The sequence below is a fragment of the Mobula hypostoma genome, chromosome 21 (assembly GCF_963921235.1).
Source record: "Mobula hypostoma chromosome 21, sMobHyp1.1, whole genome shotgun sequence".
NCBI classification, from domain to species: domain Eukaryota; kingdom Metazoa; phylum Chordata; class Chondrichthyes; order Myliobatiformes; family Myliobatidae; genus Mobula; species Mobula hypostoma.
Genome location: NC_086117.1, coordinates 63,423,360 through 63,437,689, shown reverse-complemented (window position 1 = coordinate 63,437,689; position 14,330 = coordinate 63,423,360). Strand labels below are relative to the sequence as shown.

The window sequence follows — 14,330 nt, the reverse complement described above, 5'->3', positions numbered from 1 at the left end:
TGGGACAATTTACAATGACCAATTAACCTACGAACCCATACGTATTTGGAATGTGGGAGGAAACTGGCGCACTCGGAGGAAACCCACGCAGACCCAGGAAGAACATACAAACTCCTTACAGGCAGTGGTGGGAATTGAACCTGGGTCACTGGTACTGTAAAGCGTTGTGCTAACCACTACACTACCGTGCGATGGGAATTGAACCTGGGTCACTGGTACTGTAAAGCACTGTGCTAACCACTACACTACCGTGCGATGGGAATTGAACCCGGGTCACTGGTACTGTAAAGCGTTGTGCTAACCACTACACTACCGTGTGATGGGAATTGAACCCGGGTCACTGGTACTGTAAAGTGTTGTGCTAACCACTACACTACCGTGTGATGGGAATTGAACCTGGGTCACTGGTACTGTGAAGCGTTGTGCTGACCACTACACTACCGTGTGATGGGAATTGAAGCCGGGTCACTGGTACTGTAAAGTGTTGTGCTAACCACTGCACTACCGTGTGACGGGAATTGTCAAAGCCCTTTTTTTGTCATTTTCAATTTGTGTCATTATATTCCTGAGTTTTGGCTGCTCTCAGTTCATCTGCTTATTGAACCGCTTTATGCAATGTTATGGGAAAAAAAACTCATCAATGCAAATTAAAAACAGAAATGATGTCAACTGGGGATATGGGCCAGAACGCTAATCTGATCACTGTCCTCCCAAGTATTGGCTGCAATCGACTCCGGAGTCAATTTCTCACCAATTCACAACATCTGTCGCAAATCTTGACAACTAGCAGACTTGTGACACGTAGCTCCAGCAAGCAGTGGGTGTTTCCTGCATTCCACTTGGCAAGGCAAATCCTCAAAGGAAATGGTGGAGGTTAGTCAGGCAGGATCTTCCCCTTCTGCCAGATGCTGACTGCGGCTTACCAGTCAATTGCAGAGCAGTTAATGTCTACTCTGGAGTGGATGTGTAGACCAGACGGCACGGCTACAGAATAGAGGGGAGGCTCTTTAGAACAGAGAAGAGGAGGAATTTCTCCCTCTGCCACTTCAGAAACCAGCAGTTCAAACTAAATAGGAGAAGAAGATGACATCGCGCGCGGCCACTTCGGTGGTGATGTCTGTTACCTGTCAAGTAGGGGACCGTGCACAATCCTGATTTGATGGAGACAGACGTGAGAGTTCAGAGGGACATCTGGAAAACTTCTGAAATGCCCACTTCGCTGCCGCTGCTACTGTGTGGTAACCGGAATCTCCGGAGCAGAAGGCCCTGAAATCCTCGGCTTTGTGTGTTTCAGCGGCCAGGGCGAGGTGGAAGGCGCCCGGCAGAGGATGTCGCTTGGGAGGGTGGTCGGAAGCTCGAAGTTTTCGGACAGATGGACTCAGTGTCGGCTGTGGTCAGCTGCTTCCAAGGCATCAGCAGGTTGACAGTGCCTGGAGGTTTATGGCAGGGAGTTTCTCCCTTTTGCCGCCTGCTATCGGGGACTTGGGAGTCGATCGACTCGGGGAATTTGAGATTTTATTTACTGTGCCCATGGTTTGTTCTTCATCAGATTACGGAATTGCTTTGCACTGCTGTAACTATATGTTATAATTATGTGGTTTTGTCAGTGTTAGTCTTTGGTTTGTCCTGTTTTCTGTGATATCACTCTGGAGAAACATTGTATCATTTCTTAATGCATGTATGCATTTCTAAATGACAATAAAAGAGGACTGAGTGTTCTCATAATCTACATACGATTCATTGAGGTAGGTTCACTGTTTTGACCCCTTTGATTATATGTCCATCACATATAATCATTCACGTTATTCACGCTGAATATGGGATAATCCAGCATCTTGGGGTATTCAGGTCCTTCTACAGATGCACAGCAGGGAGCTTCCTGACAAGCAGCATCACTGCACGGTACAGAGACTGCACTGTGGCAGAGAGGACAGCTCTACAATGGGGAACCAAAACTGCCCAACGTATCACCGGCACCAGCCTGCCCACCATCAAGGACATATATACAGAAAGGAGCAGGGTAACATTAGAACATGAGAAAGTTTTTGACAAGAACAGGCCATTCAGTCCAACAAAGCTTGCCAAATTCCTATTCACATAGATTGCTGAAATAACTATTGAGTTTAGATTTGAAAGTCTCGAAGGTACTACTCTCAACTACACAACTAGGTAGTTTGTTCCACGTGTCCACAACTTGCTCTGTAAAGAAATGCTTCCTGATGCAAGTCTGAAATCTCCCTTTAACCAGTCTCCACCTATGGTTCCATGTCCTTGATGATGGACTAATTTTGAAGCAGCATCTGGCATCCACCTTACTTACACCCTTAATGATTCTGACCACTTCTATCCAGTCTCCTCTCATTCTATGTCTACTGAGGCTAAAAAGATTTAATTATTTCAATCTTTCTTCTTCGCTCATACCCTGCAGAGCTGGACTGAGTCTAGCTGTCCTTTTCTGAACTCTCTACAGTGTCTTCACATCCCTCACATAATATGGAGACCAAAATTGTACACAGTACTCAAGGTGTGGCCTCACAAGCACATTATACAGCTCAAGAAGAACTTCTCTAGACTTGAACTCAACTGAGAGCCTTACATAGCCCAACATTCTATGAGCCTTCCTAATCACATTGTCTAGATGTTGATAGTGATGAATCTACCAGGACACCCAAATCTTTCTCAGTTTCTAAACTAAGACACCTCATTGTATATTCATATCTAATATTTATACTTCCTATATGTAATACTTTACATTTACTTACATTAAATTTCATCTGCCATTTATCTGCCCACATCTGGATTTTGTTCAGATCTATCGATTCTGAGGCCTGAATGTTATCAACCAGTAACACCATGAAGGATCCCAACCACCCTGCTCACGGAGTGTTTGTCCCACTCCCATCGTGGAGGAGGCTACGTAGCATTCACGCCAGGATCACAAGACCCAAAAGCAATTACTTTCCCCAAGCAGTAAGGCTGATCAACACCTTCACCCACTAATGCACCCCTCCACATCCCAACCACCACTACTTTATCATTTCCTGCCAGTCACCTTCTGTACAGACACTCCTGTGCCTAGTGTCACTTTATGGACATACAATTAAGTCCATGTATACAAGCTAGCTCATGTATTTACATTTATTATGTTCTTTTTCTTATTGTGTTTTCTTTGTGCTGCATCAGATTGAGTAGCAATTAGTTTGTTCTCCTTTACACTTGAGTACTGGAAATGATATTAAACAATCGTCAATCTTGAATCTCGCAACTACCTTCTACTAGAAAACTATATGGCAGAGATAAAAACTATTTTTTCTCATCTGTCCTGCATTCACTGAAACGAATCCTCTTTTTTGCTTTGATTTGAGGTGGATTTTTTTTCGCTCTTCATTCCGCTCCCATTTTGTTTGGAAGACGTTACTCACGTTATGCTCAGACATTAATTGGTTAAAATAGTTAAAGAGTGAGTTACATCCCTTGAGGGAAAAGGAGAACGATGATAGAGCAGGCCCATTAAGTAAGTATTTTTGTCAGTTATTACAAATGAAAGGAGGAAAGGAATTTATTGGAAGAGGGTGTCAGTGGTAACTAGAAAATTATTTGTTTCAGAGATAATTGGCAGGACCCAACTGTGAATAAGTTACTGCCCCCCCTCCACCCATTCCCTCAAGAAAACAAACCTAAGATACTACAACGAGTCAGAGAAGAGACAGGGAGGCCTGCGTCTTGGTGGCGCAGCTGGTAGAGTCATTGTCTCACAGTACCAGAGATCTGACCGTGGGTATGTGTGCACGTGCATCTGTTTGTGTGTGTGTATATGTGTGTCTGCATCTTCGTGTGAGTGTTAATCAGTGCATGCATCAGAGTGTGTATGTGTGTGTATGTGTGAATATGTCTGCAATTAGTTGTGTGTGTGTGTGTGTGTGTGTGTGAGAGAGAGTGAGAGAGAGAGAGAGAGAGAGAGTGTGAGTGTGTGCGCAAGAGAGAGAATGAGGGGAAAGTGAATGAGAGAGATAGAGAGCAAGAGCACAAGATAGAGAGAGCGAGTGAGAGAGAGTGTGAGAGGAGTGAGTGAGATGGAGAGAGAGGCGGGGAGAGGGGGGAGAGAGGGGGAGAGGGAGAGAGGGAGAGGGGGAGAGGAGGGGGGAGAGGGGGAGAGAGGGGGAGAGAGGGGGGAGAGAGGGGGAGAGAGGGGGGGGAGAGGGGGGGAGAGAGGGGGAGAGAGGGGGGAGAGAGGGGGAGAGAGGGGGAGAGAGGGGGAGAGAGGGGGAGAGAGGGGGGAGAGAGGGGGAGAGAGGAGAGAGGGAGGGAGAGAGGGAGGGAGAGAGGGAGGGAGAGAGGGAGGGAGAGAGGGAGGGAGGGAGAGAGGGAGGGAGAGAGGGAGGGAGAGAGGGGGAGGGAGAGAGAGGGAGGGATGGAGAGGGAGGGAGGGAGAGGGAGGGAAGGAGAGAGAGGGAGGGGGAGAGAGAGAGAGAAAATGAGAAAGAGAAAGCAGAGACACACAGAGGGGGTGGGGGGGGTGAAAGAGTGAGAGAGGTTGCGTGAGTGTGAGAGAGTGAGAGGGGGGAGGGGAGAGGGAGGGGTAGAGGGTGAGGGGGAAGAGAGAGGGGAGGGAGGGGGAGGCAGGAGGAAGGGGGAGAGGGGAGAGGAGGGGGGAGGGAGAGGGGGAGGAAGAGAGAAAGAATGAGAGACTGTGTGTGTGTGTGTGTGTGTGTGTGTGTGTGTGTGTGTGTGAGCGCGCGCATGTTCAGTTTGCATATTCTCCCTCCAATCGTGTGGTTTTCCTCAGGGGGTGCTCCTGTCTGGGCTGGAGGGAGAATTAGGGATTGGACTTGAACTTGATGGTACCATTCATAGAATTCGTGCAAGTAGGTGCTTAGTGGGTAGGATTGAACTTGCTGGGTTGAACAGCCTGCGTCCACATTGTTATGACTCTATGGGCACAGTTTACTGACGCCATTCTTTGACACTGTTACGTCCCTCCCTAACAACAGCCAAAGCAGTTTTGTCCATATGTGACTGGAGCTTCATATCACATGGGATGGTGAAGAAAACAAACTACCTGGTGGCTAAACCAAACACCTTGACCAGCTTAGCCAGCTGTCAGAATCCCCAATGTTTCTAACAGTTAAAAAGCATTTATAAACTAATCAATAGATATCAAAAGTGCACAGCAAAACAAGGGAACAAACAAAAAGAAAACATCTGATACAAGATACCGACACCATGTGTGGGCTGAAAATGCCTAAGGGTACAAATACAGGTTTCCCCCACCATCCGAAGGTAGAGCGTTCCTATGAAACGGTTCATAAGCCGAAATGTCGTAAAGCGAAGAAGCAATTACCATTTATATGGGAAAATTTTGTGAGCGTTTACAGACCCAAAAATAACCTACCAAATCATGCCAAATAACACATAAAACCTAAAATAACAGTAACATATAGTAAAAACAGGAATGATATGATAAATACACAGCCTATATAAAGTAGAAATACTTTTCCACAATCATTACTGCAGTTCTCCGGATCGAAAATCTCATACAAGCGCCGTCGGCAGAAAATCTCACGCAAGTACTGTTGGCAAAAACACGGCGCAAGCACTCTCCAGTAACCTTTAAGCTATGAAGCTACTAAGTCATACCAAATAACACGTAAAAATACACAGCCAATATAAAGTAGAAATAATGTATGTACAGTGTAGTATCACTTACTGGAATTGGGAAGACAGCACCAAGCACACTGATGATGGTGTGTTAGGCTGAGTCGTTGCAGGTTGGGTGGTGCAGTGGCCCCCTCCCTCCAGGCCGCCGACTGATACATCGCCGCGAAGCATGCAGGGGTCCAGCGGTAGCCGGGAGGCACACAGCATATCTTTAAGAAAAAAGCCGAAATAAACATGCTAATTAATTAGGTGCCGCCCAACACGTAACTGTCAGCCCAGATCAGAGCCAATTTCCAATTGTGTCGTCTCTGATCTGAGCCGACAATTACGTGTCAGGAGGCACCTAATTAATTAGCATGTTTATTTTGGCTTTTTTCTTAAAGATGTGCTGTGTGCCTCCTGGCTACTGCTGCATTCTCCACGAATCCGTACAGTATCTGTCAGCGGCCTGGGTGTTGGGACAATGGGGTGTCATCTCGTCGTCTGTTTCCATTAGGGCAGGCAAGTCATTTTCTCCTATGACTGCCCGCCTCGACATCGAAGGTCGAGGTTCGTCATCTGCTGTGGCTGATGTGGAAGGCTTGCTTGACTGCTGAGCCTCGCGCAGTTTTCTATCATACAGTTCTTTGTAAGGACTCAAACCATCTTGCAAATATCCCCGAAACCTACGTACCCTTTCAAAATTAAAGTCATACTTCATCATTGCAGCGAAAATCTCACGTAGTTGCTTCACTTTTGCTACTGCATTCAGTTTCGATTGTTATCCTTTCCTCTTCCAATTGCATCAGCTCTTCATCTATCAGTTCTTGGTCATGGGATGCCAAAACCTCTTCAACATCATCTTCGTCAGCTTCCACAAGCCAAACTCACTTAGTCCTTACTTCGTTCACCACAATCGAAACGCTTAATTATGTCTAGTTTTACGCTAAGTGTAACACCCTTACGAGCTCTTTTAGGCTTTTCCGACACCATAGAACTCATCTTGCTAACGGCTGCTCACAGGCACGTGTTTAAGCAATGCCGGTGAGAATGCCGTTCCCAGGGAGAGCAGCTGCTCGGGGCGCGCGCTGCCTTTTATCGCGTGCTGCTTTTTTTTGTAACAGTGAAAACACCTTCTGAAAGCGAAAACAGGGTACTAATGTAGGTCTTTCGTAACAGTGAGGTTTCGTAAAGTGAACGTTCGAAAAGCGGGGGACACCTGTATACAATTCCGTTTTCACAATAAGGCTTGAATATTACCTCTGAAATTAAATTGATTAATAAGGACATTGAGTGTAACACTGGATTTCTTGCAATTGCTTTGGAACAGTTTTAGTTAGAGACACAGCACAGTAACACGTCCTTCCGGCCCATAAGCCTGGCCTCCCAATACACACGTGACTGAATGACTGAATAACCCACACGATTTGGGAATGAGAGGGGAAACCGGAGTCCACGCGATCATGGGGAGAACATTCAGATAGCATCGGGAATTGAACCCAGGTTGTAATAATAATGACATCGAGCCTGCTCCGCCATTTTATCATGAGCTGATCCATTCTCCCATTTAGTCCCACTCCCCCACCTTCTCACCATAACCTTTGATGCCCTGGCTACTCAGATACCTATCAACCTCTGCCTTAAATACATCCAGTGACTTGGCCTCCACTGCTGCCCGTGGCAACAAATTCCATAGATTCACCACCCTCTGGCTAAAAAAATTTCTTCACATTTCTGTCCTGAATGGGTGCCCTTCAATCCTTAAGTCATGCCCTCTCATACTAGACTCCCCCATCATGGGAAACAACTTTGTCACATCCACTCTGTCCATGCCTTTCAACATTCGAAATGTTTCTATAAGGTCTCCCCTCATTCTTTGAAACTCCAAGGAATACAGTCCAAGAGCGGACCAGCGCCTCACAGAGCCTCAACATCACATCCCTGCTCCTATACTCTATTCCTCTAGAAATGAATGCTAACATTGCATTCGCCTTCTTCACTACTGACTCAACCTGGAGGTTAACCTAAAGGGTATCCTGTACAAGGACTCCCAAGTCCCGTTGCATCTCCGAACTTTGAATTCTTCCCCATTTAAATAATAGTCTGCCCGTTTATTACTTCTGCCAAAGTGCATAACCATACACTTTCCAACATTGTACTTCATTTACCACTTCTTTGCCCACTCTTCCAATCTACCCAAGTCTTTCTGCAGACTCTCCATTTCCTCAGCACTACCGGCCCCTCCACCTATCTTCGTATCGTCAGCAAACTTAGCCACAAAGCCATCTATTCCATAATCCAAATCGTTGATGTACAATGTAAAAAGAAGCGGCCCCAACACGGACCCCTGTGGAACACCACTGGTAACTGGCAGCTAAACAGAATAGGATCCCTTTATTCCCACTCTCTGTTTCCTGCCAATCAGCCAACGCTCTATCTATGTATGTAACTTTCCCGTAATTCCATGGGCTCTTATCTTGTTAAGCAGCCTCATGTGTGGCACCTTGTCAAAGGCCTTCTGAAAATCCAAATATACAACATCCACTGCATCTCCCTTGTCTAGCCTACTGGTAATTTCCTCAAAAAATTGTAATAGGTTTGTCAGGCAGGATTTTCCTTTAAGGAATCCATGCTGAGTTCTGCCTATCTTGTCATATGCCTCCAGGTACTCTGTAACCTCATCCCAACTTCCCAACCACCAATGTCAAGCTAACAGGTCTATAATTTCCTTTTTGCTTCCTTGCCCCCTTCTTAAATAGCGGAGTGACATTTGCAATCTTCCACCCCTCTGGAATCATGCCAGAATCTATCCACTTTTGAAGGATCATCGCCAATGCCTCCGCAATCTCCACAGCTACTTCCTTCAGAACACACGGGTGCATTCCATCTGGTCAGGGTGATTTATCTACCTTTAGACTATTCAGCTTCCTGAGTACTTTCTCTGTCGTAATTGTGACTGCGCACACTTCTCTTCCTTGCCACCCTTGGGTGTCCGGTGTACTACTGATGTTTTCCTCAGTGAAGACTGATGCAAAATACTCGTTCAGTTCCTCCGCCATCTCCTTATCTCCCATTACTATTTCTCCAGCATCATTTTCTATCAGTCCTATATCTACTCTCACCTATCTTTTACTCTTTATATACTTGAAAAAAGCTTTTAGTACCCTCTTTGATATTATTTGCTAGCTTCCTTTCATAGTTAATCTTTTCTCTCTTAATGACCTTCTTAGTTTCCTTTTGTAAGGTTTTAAAAACTTCCCAATCCTCTGTCTTCCCACTAATTCTTACTTCCTTGTATGCCCTCTCCTTTGCTTTAACTTTGGCTTTGACCTCTCTTGTCAACCACGGTTGCATCCTTTTTCCATTTGAAAATTTCTTCTTTTCTGGAATATACCTGTCTTGCACCTTCCTCACTTCTCGCATAAACTCCAGCCACTGCTGCTCTGCCATCTTTCCTGCCAGTGTCCCTTTCCAGTCAACTTTGGCCAGTTCCTCTCTCATGCCACTGTAATTTCCTTTACTCCACTGAAATACCAACACATCAGATTTCAGCTTCTCTTTTTCAAATGTCACAGTGAACTCAATCATGTTATGATCACTGCCTCCTAAGGGTTCCTTCACCTCAATCTCTCTAATCACCTCCGGTTCATTACACAATACCCAATCCAGTACAGCCGATCCCCTAGTGGGCTCAACAACAAGCTGTTCTAAAAAGCCATCCCACAGACATTCTACAAATTCTCTCTCTTGAGATCCAGTGCCGACCTGATTTTCCTAATCCACTCGCATGTTTAAAATCCCCCACAATTATCATAACACTGCACTTCTGAAAAGCCTTTTCTATTTCCTGTTGTAATTTGTAGTCCACATCCCTGCAGCTGTTTGGAGGCCTATAAATAACTGCCATCAGGTCCTTTTACCCTTGCAATTTCTTAGCTCAACCCATAAAGATTCTGCACCTTCCGATCCTATATCACCTCTTTCTAATGATTTAATATCATTTCTTACCAATAAAGCCAAGCCTCCCCTTCTGCCTACCTTCCTATCCTTCCGCTACACCGTGTATCCTTGGACGTTCAGCTCCCAGAGACATGCATCCGTTAGCCACGTCTCAGTGATGGCCACAGTATCATACCTGCCAATCTGTAGCTGTACGACAAGAAATTCCTACCGCTGCCTGTAAGGGGTGTGCACGTTCTCCCCGTGACCACGTGGGTTCCTCCAGGTGCTCCAGTTTCCTCCCACAGTCCAAAAATGTACCGGTTGGTAGGTTAATTGTTCATTATGAATAGCCCCATGATTAAGCTATCTTTAAATCAGGGGATTGCTGGGCGGCATGGCTCGAAGGGCTGGAAGTGGCATATCTCAATAAATAATTTTTAAAATTACAGGACTGTACAGACCCCCTGATGAACATGTCCACAATATACATACAAAAACCTTGAGATTATTTTTCTTACAGGCATTCACAGGGAAAAAGGAAATGCAAGTTTATGTAAAACTACAGACTGAGACAGGCAAACAACCAAGATGCAAAAGAAGGGAAACTGTGCAAGTACAACAGTTACAGAGGTTGAATACCCCTTATCTAAAATGCTTGACTGCTTTGGATTTCGAACTTTGGAATATATAATGAGATAGCTTGGGATCGCCATCATTTCCAACACTGAATTTATGCACTACCGGTAAGCAGGCTTTGTGTTACACTTCCACGCAAACACGAGGAAATCTGCAGATGCTGGAATTTCAAGTAACACGCATAAAAATTGCTGCTGAATGCAGCAGGCCAGGCAGCATCTATAGGACGAGGTACAGTCGACGTTTCAGGCCGAGACCCTTCGTCAGGACAAACTAACTTCTTTCAGTTAGTCCTGACGAAGGGTCTCGGCCCGAAACGTCAACTGTACTTCTTCCTGGAGATGCTGCCTGGCCTGCTGTATTCACCAGCAATTCTTATGTTTGTGTTACACTTGTTCATCACACATACGTACTTGACAGTAAAAACTATTCCATACTATTAATATAATGAAAATATAATGTATGCAGGGTAGCAAAAGCAGCATTGGGTGAATGAATACCTGAATCAGCTATTGAACAATAAACAAGTCTCCGTCTACCATTGCCAAGTTTTGATTAAAAGGTTACAGTACACTGTATTTATACTTCACTTTTTTTTAGGTTTTATTAGGTAAGGTATAAAAATAATTGGCATTGTAGACTGGTTCTGGTGTTAGATTTTCATCAGCGACCTTCTTTGCAAACTATACAAATTTCTCTGCTGCTTCATGATCAGCACATTATCACCACAAATCTTTAAAAACTTAAGTGCTGTGTCTTTTCTAAGATTTCTGAATATTCACAATTACCTTCAATTTTCAGTTTGTTGTGTTAGATCTTCGCTTCATGATCAGCATACTGTTAAGTTGCAAATGTTCACTTCACTGCTGACTAATCCACTCATTCATTATACAATCAAGATCTCCATTTTTCACTCCATGCAGCGTTTTTCTATTTTTCATTAACTTTTGTTCATTACATATGTGAGTCACCTCATCAGAAGTGTCTGTGGATCACAGTAACCTGGGGACCTTCCATTTGATTTGTGGAATTTTCCGTTTGTGACGTCATGTCAGCGTTAAAAAAAAATCCAGATTTCAGAGATTTTCGGATTTTGGATTTTCAGATAAGGGGTACTCAACGTGTACATGAGTTGTAAAGAGTTCTTGGAATTGAGTCTGTAGGTTGCAGAATCAGGTCTCCACCTCCTGAACGAAGCTGTCTATTCAAATCACTATTGATATACACCCCTAAGCAGTCCTCGGCATCCTACCATTTACCATGCCTCTTTCCTTACCGTGTATCACCACAACAATTAGAAATTGTAAGACTATAAGAGATAGGTGCAGAATTAGGCCATTTAGCCCATCAAGTCTGGTCTGCCATTTCATCATGGCTGACCCATTTCTCTCTCAGCCCCAATCTCCTGCCTTCTCCCTGTATCCCTTCATACCCTGACCAATCAAGAATCAATCAACCTCTGCCTTCAATAAGCCTGTCTCCACAGCCCCCTGTGGCAACAAACTCCACAGATTCACCACTACTTGGCTAAAGAAATTCCTCCTCAATCTTCCTTTTAAGCTGATCGAAGAAATGTTTAGGAGAGATGTCAGAGGTAGTTCCTTTTTTAAAACACAGAGCAGTGGTCACCTAGAGTGCACTGCTGGGGATAATGGTAAAGACTGATTCAGCTGAGACATTTAAAAGACTTAGGTAGGCAAAGGGCTGTAGGAAAATTGGAACAATATGAACTACGTTTGACGGATGGATTAGATTGATCATGGGCCAGAGGGTGCACGCCATGATGTACCGTTTTATATTCTGTGATCAGACAATTCCCTTCCCCACCATCCACCCAACAACCCCACCCACAGACCCTGCTCGACCGTCGTCTGTTGCTCCAGGTTCCAGCATCTACAGTCTCTCGTGTGTCCAATGTCAAGCCTTTCATCTGATCTTGATAACTGCAGGCAGATTGCAACATCTAAACAGCAAGCTGTTGAGTCTCCCCTATCGTTACAGGAGCGAAATAAGACCATAAGACATAGGAGCAGAATTAGGCCATTTGGCCTATCGAGTCTGCTCCAACATTCAATCACATCTGATCCTCTTCTCCCCCTCATCAGCCCCATTCCCTGGCCTTCTCCCCGTAACCTTTGATGCCAAGGCCAATCAAGAATTTATCAAGCTCCGCCTTAAATACATCCAATGACCTAGCCTCCACAGCTGCCTAAATTCCACAAATTCACCACCCTCTGGCTAAAGAAGTGTCTCCGCATCTCTGTTTTAAATCGACAATCCTCTGTCCTGAAGCAGTGCCCTCTTGTCCTAGACTCCCCCACCTTGAGAAACATCTATTCTGACTAGGCATTTCAACATTCGAAAGGTTTCAATGAGATTACCCTCATCCTTCTAAATTCCAACGAGTACAGACCCAGAGCTATCAAACGTTCCTCGTATGATAACCCTTTCATTCCTGGAATCATCCTTGTGAACCGCCTCTGGACCCTCTCCAATGTCAGCACAATTTTCTTAGATGAGGAGCCCAAAACTGTTCACAATACTCAAGGTGAGCCCTCACCAGTGCCTTATAAAGCCTCAGCATCACATCCCTGCTCTTATATTTGAGACCTCTTGAAATGAATGCTAACATGGCTTTTGCCTTCCTCACCACTGACTCAACCTGCAAGTTAACCTTTTGCATAAGGACTCCCAAGTCCTTTCGTGTCTCAGATTTTTGGATTTTCTCCCCATTTAGAAAATAATCTGCACAATTATTTCTTCTACCAAAGTGCATGACCATACATTTTCCAACATTGTATTTCATTTGCCACTTTCTTGTCTGCTCTCCTAATCTGTCTGAAGTCTTTCTGCAGCCTTCTTGTTTCCTCAACACTACCTGCCCCTCCACCGATCTTCATATCACCTGCAAACTTGGCAACAAAGCCGTCCATTCCATCATCTAAATCAATGATATACAGCATAATAAGAAGCAGTCCCAACACCGAACCCTGCGGAATACCATTAGTCACTGGCAGTCAACCAGCAAAGGATCCTTTTATTCCCACTCGCTGCCTCTTACCAATCAGCCAATATTCTAACCATGCTGGTAGCCTTCCTGCAACACCATGGGCTTTTAACTTGGTAAGCAGTCTCATGTGTGGCACCTTGTCAAAAGCCATCCGAAGATCCAAATATACAAAATATCCCCTTTATCTATCCTGCTCCTAATCTCCTCAAAGATCTGGCCCAGGTGACTTATGCACCCTTAGCTCTTTCAGCTTTTTCAGCACCTTCTCCCTTGTAATAGTAACTGCACTCACTTCTCTTCCCTCACACCCTTCAACACCAAGCACACTGCTAGTGTCCTCCACAGTGAAGACTGATACAAAACACTCGTTTAGTTCATCTGCCATCTCCTTGTCCCCTATTATTTCTCCAGTCTCATTTTCTACTGTCTTATATCCACTTTCATCTCTCTTATTTTTATATATACTTGAAAAAGCGTTTTCTATCCACCTTAGCTCACTAAACCTGCTAGTTTACTTTCATATTTCATCTTTTCCCTGCTGACGGTTCTTTTAGTTGCTTTCTGTAGATTTTTAAAAGCTTCCCAATCCTCTATCTTCCCACTAATTTTTGCTTTGTTGTATGCCCTGTCTTTCCCCCTTTCATTAGCTTTTGACTTCCCTTGTCAGCCACGGTTGTACTATTTTGTCATTTGAGTATTTCTTTGTTTTTGGAATACATTTATCCTGCACCTTCCTCATTTTTTTCCCAGAAATTCATCTCTGCCAGCATCTCCTTCCAATTTATTTCTCTCTCATACCACTGTAATTTCCTTTTGCTCCACTGAAATACTGCTGTCAGACTTTACTTTCTCCCCATCAAATTTCAAGTTGAACTCAATCATAGTGTGATCACTGCCTCCTGCAGGTTGTTTTACCTCAAGCTCCACAATTGCCTCTGATTCATTACATAACACCCAATCTAGTATCGTGCATCCCTTAGTAGGCTAAATGACAAGCTGCTCTAAAAAGCCATCTCATAGGTACTCAACAAATTCACCGTCTAGGTAGTCTCCAGCCCCTTGGTATGAACATAGAATTCTCCAACTTCTGGTAATTCCCTCTCCC

At 44.5% G+C, this 14,330-nt stretch overlaps 1 protein-coding gene across 6 annotated transcripts in view; it reads right to left on the bottom strand.

Annotated features, from left to right (window-relative positions):
- The window catches only part of hic2 (hypermethylated in cancer 2), a 322,552-nt gene that overhangs the window by 217,940 nt on the left and 90,282 nt on the right, over positions 1-14,330 (bottom strand). Inside the window, exon 1 of one of the 6 annotated variants that reach the window (XM_063074152.1) lies at positions 11,004-11,024. The exons of the other annotated variants lie outside the window; for them this stretch is intronic. The gene's annotated coding sequence lies outside the window, so the exon portion shown is untranslated. Of the gene's footprint in view, positions 1-11,003; positions 11,025-14,330 lie in introns of those variants that run through there. 6 annotated transcript variants of the gene reach the window in all.